This window comes from Miscanthus floridulus, chromosome 6, assembly GCF_019320115.1.
Source record: "Miscanthus floridulus cultivar M001 chromosome 6, ASM1932011v1, whole genome shotgun sequence".
In the NCBI taxonomy this organism is placed as follows: domain Eukaryota; kingdom Viridiplantae; phylum Streptophyta; class Magnoliopsida; order Poales; family Poaceae; genus Miscanthus; species Miscanthus floridulus.
The window spans coordinates 86,158,575-86,164,574 of NC_089585.1; positions in this window are offsets into that span (position 1 = coordinate 86,158,575).

The following is a 6,000-nucleotide window of genomic DNA, read 5'->3' on the forward strand; positions in this document are numbered from 1 at the left end:
AGAGGTTCATGATCAAATGAGAAGGTTGAGATGACCCTATCTGCTAGACAAGACGAGGGCCGCATGGGGCTCATCTGCATTTTTCTCCCTAGCTCTGTTGGTTGCTAATGTCGAATGAGGCAACCGCCGCTTCGTGACACAACATGGAGCGTTGTGATGCATTTTGCTACACGTGCAATGCTTAGTTCTCGAGCCCCCAAGCGGTTTAGGGCCCGAATCATCCAGGAGGCACAAGCATATGGAATGAATGCATGTATGGATGTATGAAATGATTATAAAGAAATAGAGGGGGTTGGTAGTTTTTACGTTGATGACTCGAGTGATGGGGTTTGGAGAGCTCCAGTTGAAAATGTCCGACCGGGACCCATGCTCATCATTCATGATGGAGTCGGCATAGCCTATATGGGGCGTCCCTTTGCTCCTTACCTGTCTCTCGGTGTTTATCCTAAGCGATACGATCGACTTAGGGGGGCCGATGGTCTCTCCCAGTGAAGATCTCATTTTGGGTTTTTCTAGGTCTGGCCTAGGGAAGTGGAGGGCCGTCCGCATGCGGTGGCACTTTGGTTCTTATGCCTGGCGTGCGGTAGTGGTTGGTCATGCGGTAGTGGTGGGCCATGCCTAGGCCATGTCCCATCCAATCAGGAGTCATTCCATTAGGTAGGGCACGTCTCATCGGTCAGGGCGTGTCTCATCAGTCAGGGTGCGTCTCATCGACATTAAATGGGAAAGAGAGAGAGAGAGAGTTTTTGCTCTACTATTTTGCCTTCCCCGATCGGCGCGCCCTTCCCTAACTGTTGTTCCCTTTTCCTTAAGTATGAGAAGGGAGAAGGTTTTTGCCTCGTTCTTTTGCCTGTTCCTCATCCGCCACCTCCTTTCCTTTTCCTTCTTGCCATGAGCATTCCTAAGAGCCGTGGTGGTTTATAGGAAAGAAAGGGGAGGGAGCGAGGGATAAGAGAAAAACTCACCAATCCTTTTGTGATCCTAGAGCGAAATGTTGGACTAGAGGTCATCTACCGTGAGGGAGTTGGTGTTGAAGGCCTTCATTGTGAAGGGGTTCCTGCCGCCGAAGGAGGTGGCGCACTGGAGGGCTCCCGAAAGGGAGGAGTTCCTGCAACCTCAGCCTGGCAAGGTGGTGTCCTTTCTCACCTTCCATGAGCATGGGTTAGGGTACCCCGCACACTAGTTCCTGCGTGGGCTCCTCAATGAGTGGGGTCTAGAGCTGCAGCACCTTAATCCAATGGGGGTGCTGCACATTGGGGGCTTCATCACTGTCTATGAGGCTTTCCTCAGGATGGAGCCGCATGTGGATTTCTTCCAGCGGCTGTTCTCTAGGAGAGCTTTGATGGTGGGGAATCCGTCTGAGATCACACCGGTGGGGGGTTTCGCCCTGCAAAGGAAACCAAGCGCGGGAGGCTCATATCCCACGTACCACCCCTATGACTCCAACCAGGGGAGTGGTTTTACATCAGGAATCCAGTGGGGGCGCCATTCCTGGTGTTCACCAGTGAGAGGCCAAAGAAGCAAGAAAGTTGGTCATGGGGTTGTGCCTGTAAGGAGAGGAAGAAGGTGGAGGTCATCGAGGAGGAGCTCTGGAAGCTCGTGCGGCATGGTCTTGATGGGGTGTGGGTGTTCCACACCCTCTACCACCGCTAGGTCGCTCCATTGGCGGAGAGGGTGCGGCCGATGTGGAAGTACAGTGGCGTGTTGGATCCTGATCGCGTGTCGCCGAAGGAGCTATCGGATGATGAGGTCTGGAGTAACCTTGGATGGGTGCTACAGCTGAAGCCACAAGAGAAGGTTGAGGGGAAGCCCATACCTCTCAACACCTTGGTGGTGTCTAGACTTGTATGCTCCTCTCTCTTTACTTCATGCTCTTTTCCACCTTTACTTTCCTGCTTTCTTGATCTTGAGTCGCCGGTTGCATAGGGGCTTGATGCTTATAGGTCCTGGTCGCACCTTTCGAAAGGGCCAGAGGGCGTAGCCCAATAGGCCACCTAGAAGGAGGCGGCGGACATCAGGAAGAAAAAGAGAGCCGAGGTGGCTCATCAGAAGTACAAGGAGAAGGAGGTCACCCGGCATGTGAAGGCCGGGGAGAGAAAAAGTGACGTCGAGTCCAAGCTCGAGTCAGAGGATCCCACAGACATGGACAACATGGTTTTCTTCGAGGAGGAGGAAAGTTGGGAGGTCATTGTGACCTCGGCGAAGTATCGTGACCCTACGGTGATGTCCGCTGGTGATGAGCAAGAGGCCGTGTGGCGGGCGACGATTCCTGCACCGAGGAAGCGTTTGACAAGCGCGAATGCCGTCGACGAATGGGGAGCAAAGCGAATGCAGTCACTGCGCCCTCTGGTGGCATCATCGGTCCCATCACCACCTATGGCGGACGCAGCCGAGCAAGCCAGGTGGTCTGAGGAGTGGACTGACACTTGTGCATCGTCGGGACCGATGCCAACGCGTGACTCGCAGTCGAGGGAGGTCCCGCCTGCCGCGGCGTGGTCAAGCAAGCTAGGCGGTATAAGGAGCAGACTGGCACCCATGTGTCATGTGACTCATAGCCAGAGGATGCCCTACCCGCTGCTCTGGTCGAGGAGTCCTGAGCCGAGGGTCGAGGTGACCCGCACGCCGGGCAGGAGCCGGTTGGGATGAGTCCGCCCCTGGCTGAAGTGAGGGGGCATGGGTTGTAGCCTGGGAGCAGTCCTTGCCCTATAGGCCCTTCAATGTCGGGTCTCACCTTCTAAGTCATGCCGCTCACCTTCTGATATGTTTTTCTTTGTTTCTTTTCGATCTTTTGCTATTGAGTCTTTTTGGAGTGTGACTTACCTGCACTTTTCATCGATGGCCGGGCGATGTCGGGGTTGAGAAGCGCCCCAACTCCCATGTGGGAGAATTGGAGGCCCACCCTACAACGTGTCATAGTGAGCAATAGGGGGAATAGGGTGGTGGTGGTGAACCCTTCCCTTCCAGGGGTGGTGCCCCCTGGGTCGGCTGTTGGTATGGTGGCAGCAGCGGCAGCGGCGTTGGTGGCAATCCTAGTGCTGACGGTGGGGGTTGCATCGGAAGTAACCCTCGCGACCCCTCCTCCACCAGCTATGGCAGAAGGTGTAACACCCCAGGTGTTTGTCCCTAGTTAAGCAAAGGGTTTGAGCTCAAACATGATATGTTAAGTGGTGATGAAGGTGTCAAGATCAAATCTACAAGAGTGAGCTCCAACTTAAACTTGGACAACACACATTTACTTACATGTGGACCCTTGTTAAGATTATGCTAGAGTAATGTTAAACATGCTTATTTCATGTACATTACATCAACATGCATCCATCTTGACCAGGGGAAAAGTTTCATGAAGTTCGGAATTAAGAAGTCGCATGAAATGGTGAGTTACATTCTTGTTTGAATTTTACTATTAAGTGAATGGAATTATAGGTCATCAACCAAACCTTGCTACCTTGCCCAAGTGACTCTAATTGAACTCTACAACAAAAGTCATGGAGGGGTTGTGTTGAGCAGAAGTCAAGAAAATGCCTCAACCGGTCTAAAACTATAATTTAAGCTTTATCGTGATGCTACTTTGACTTAGTTTGAACTATGGCTTAAAGTGTTGCATGGTAGTGGAACCTAAATAAAAGTTGAAGTTTAAGTGGAGTAGAACAAATTTTGTTTTTGGACCAAGAGCTAGATCAGCTTTTACGCAAGTCAAACCGAGCCCTCAAGTTGGAATCCATGGCTGTTTTGGGAGCTCGAAAGTTGGCTAAGTCTGTGATGCCTGAATTTCACGATTTCAGTTTTTGTATATCTATCTTTGGTGAATTTTAGTTTGCAAACCATTTTGAATTTAGCCAAACTTATTTAACATAAGTTGGAGTACTCACGTAGCTCTACACAACGGTATAATTGATTCAACAAATCGTCGATTAGTTTAGATGATATGATGGGAGGAAAATTGAGTTTCAGTTGAAGGTTTGAGGTGGTATTAGATTTTGAATAGGTAGGAATGGCAGCTATGGCCGACCGACCACAGGGTTTCAATGCTGCGTGGCCTCGCGCTCGCTCGCATGCTTGCCACGGTGCCCCGCTCGCTTGTCTTAGTCGCCCGAGCACCCTCCCTTCTCGCTCGCTCCCTCATTTCCTTGGCCCTCACTCTCTCGCTTTCCTTTGCCTCTCGCTCACCATGGATGGGGCAGGAAAGAGCTCAGGCTATCGCTGCTGCGCTCTCCCTTTGTCCCAACTAAGTGCAGCACCACATCCCTCAGCTCACGCCGCACCTCCACTGGCCCTTGTATCATCAACTCCGCCACTGTAGTGCGTTGCCGCCGGCGTGGCCGTTCTGGCAGCCGCAGGTGCACATGGCCGGGGCCACCTTGGGCTGTCCTCGGCTCAACTGAGCAGCCCCACGGGTGAGCGTGGTTCCTAGTATGCTCCCCGGCTCTTCCCTACCACCGCCGGTGACGTCCCTCCGCCGGAAAGCGTGACCCCGACGACCTCTCTGTTCAAATCCACGTCAAGGATGTCGCGCTTAAATTAGAGAAAAGGGAAGGGCCATTCTACGAATCTGTGACTTATGTGAATAGTGCTCATAAGGACTGGTTCGCTAGGATCTGTATTAGTAAGAAGTATAGGGTCCTCGATGCAAGATCTGTTTTTCTTTTATGGCTGAAACTTTGAAAATGTGTAGTAATTAGTAGAAAAATTGTAAAATAGTAAATAAAGACTTTTTAGAATCCTTGTAAAATCATCTATATAGTAGATCTATAATATGGCATGCTTTAGTTTAGAGTTTCTGCTGTAAAAATAGATTTATGCAGGTTAGGGTTTGAATGCTAGTCTTACTTGTCTTTTTCATAACTGTAGTAGTAGTGCTGAATTAAATGTAAATTTTTATGGCATGTTACTTATGTGAGGATTAATGTCTGGTAAAAATTTCAGGATTTTAGGATTTGGAGTTTAGGAGCTATAAAAATAACAAATGTCCTATGTTGCTTTGCTCCCAATCTAAATAGGCCTGCATGTTTGAATTAATTGGTTTAGTTAAGTTTTGAATCATGACTTGATGACGATACATGAGTTGTAGTACTTTTCTTAAGATTTTCAAAAAGCTAAATATCATGATTTTTGGTTAAGTAGATCTTGAGTTATAGTTGCTTAAATCTTTGTGGCTGTTTCTGCCCAAATCCAGACAGGGTTACCTTGTTGGTATTGTGGGGCCTTCTTAATAGTAGAATTAGCTTTAGGTGTTTATAACAAAGATGTTTATACTTTTCTAAGCTTTCTAATAAGTCTAGAACCACATTTATTGGACATGTAGAACTCTAGTTATAGCAGTTTGAAGTGGCATATCAGTTTCTGTCCATGTTTTAGACAGAGATTCATCCATTGGATTAATTGACCTTGTAATCTGTAGAATCATCTTAATATGATAATAATAAAGTTGTGTATAACTCACTTAACAAGCTTGTGTTAAATTTTCATGCATTTGGCCAAATAGTTTGTGAGTTATGACTGTTCTAAGTTGGTCTTCAGAAATTATAGTTCTCTGGAATTTCTAGACTAGATTTGATAAATGTGACTGTTTGACCCTTTTAACTTGGGAATCATGCTGGGATGCTTCGATATGAATTGTAGAAAATTTCATAATATTTCCATATTGTCTTGTTTCGTGTCTTTTGGATTAGTACAACTCCATTTATAAGTTTGTGAATTTGCATGGCAGAATCTGTCTAAGTCTAGATAGAGGTGATCAATTATGCTTGATTGACCTTGTTAATTGTGGAATCACCTTGTGATGATAATAAACATGTTTTAGATAATTTAATTATCTTTCTAGAAAGTCTAGGATCACCTTCTTTTGATGTTTGGATCTCCAGTTATGGGTAAAACAAGTGTTATCTGTGCTGCTGTCCAAATTCTGTGTAGTGCTTACAAGTTGATTGCTTTCACTTTGCATTGCCTTATGTGTTGCTAAGTGTAACTCATGCCTTTCATGGTGTTAAATTAAGTTACCTA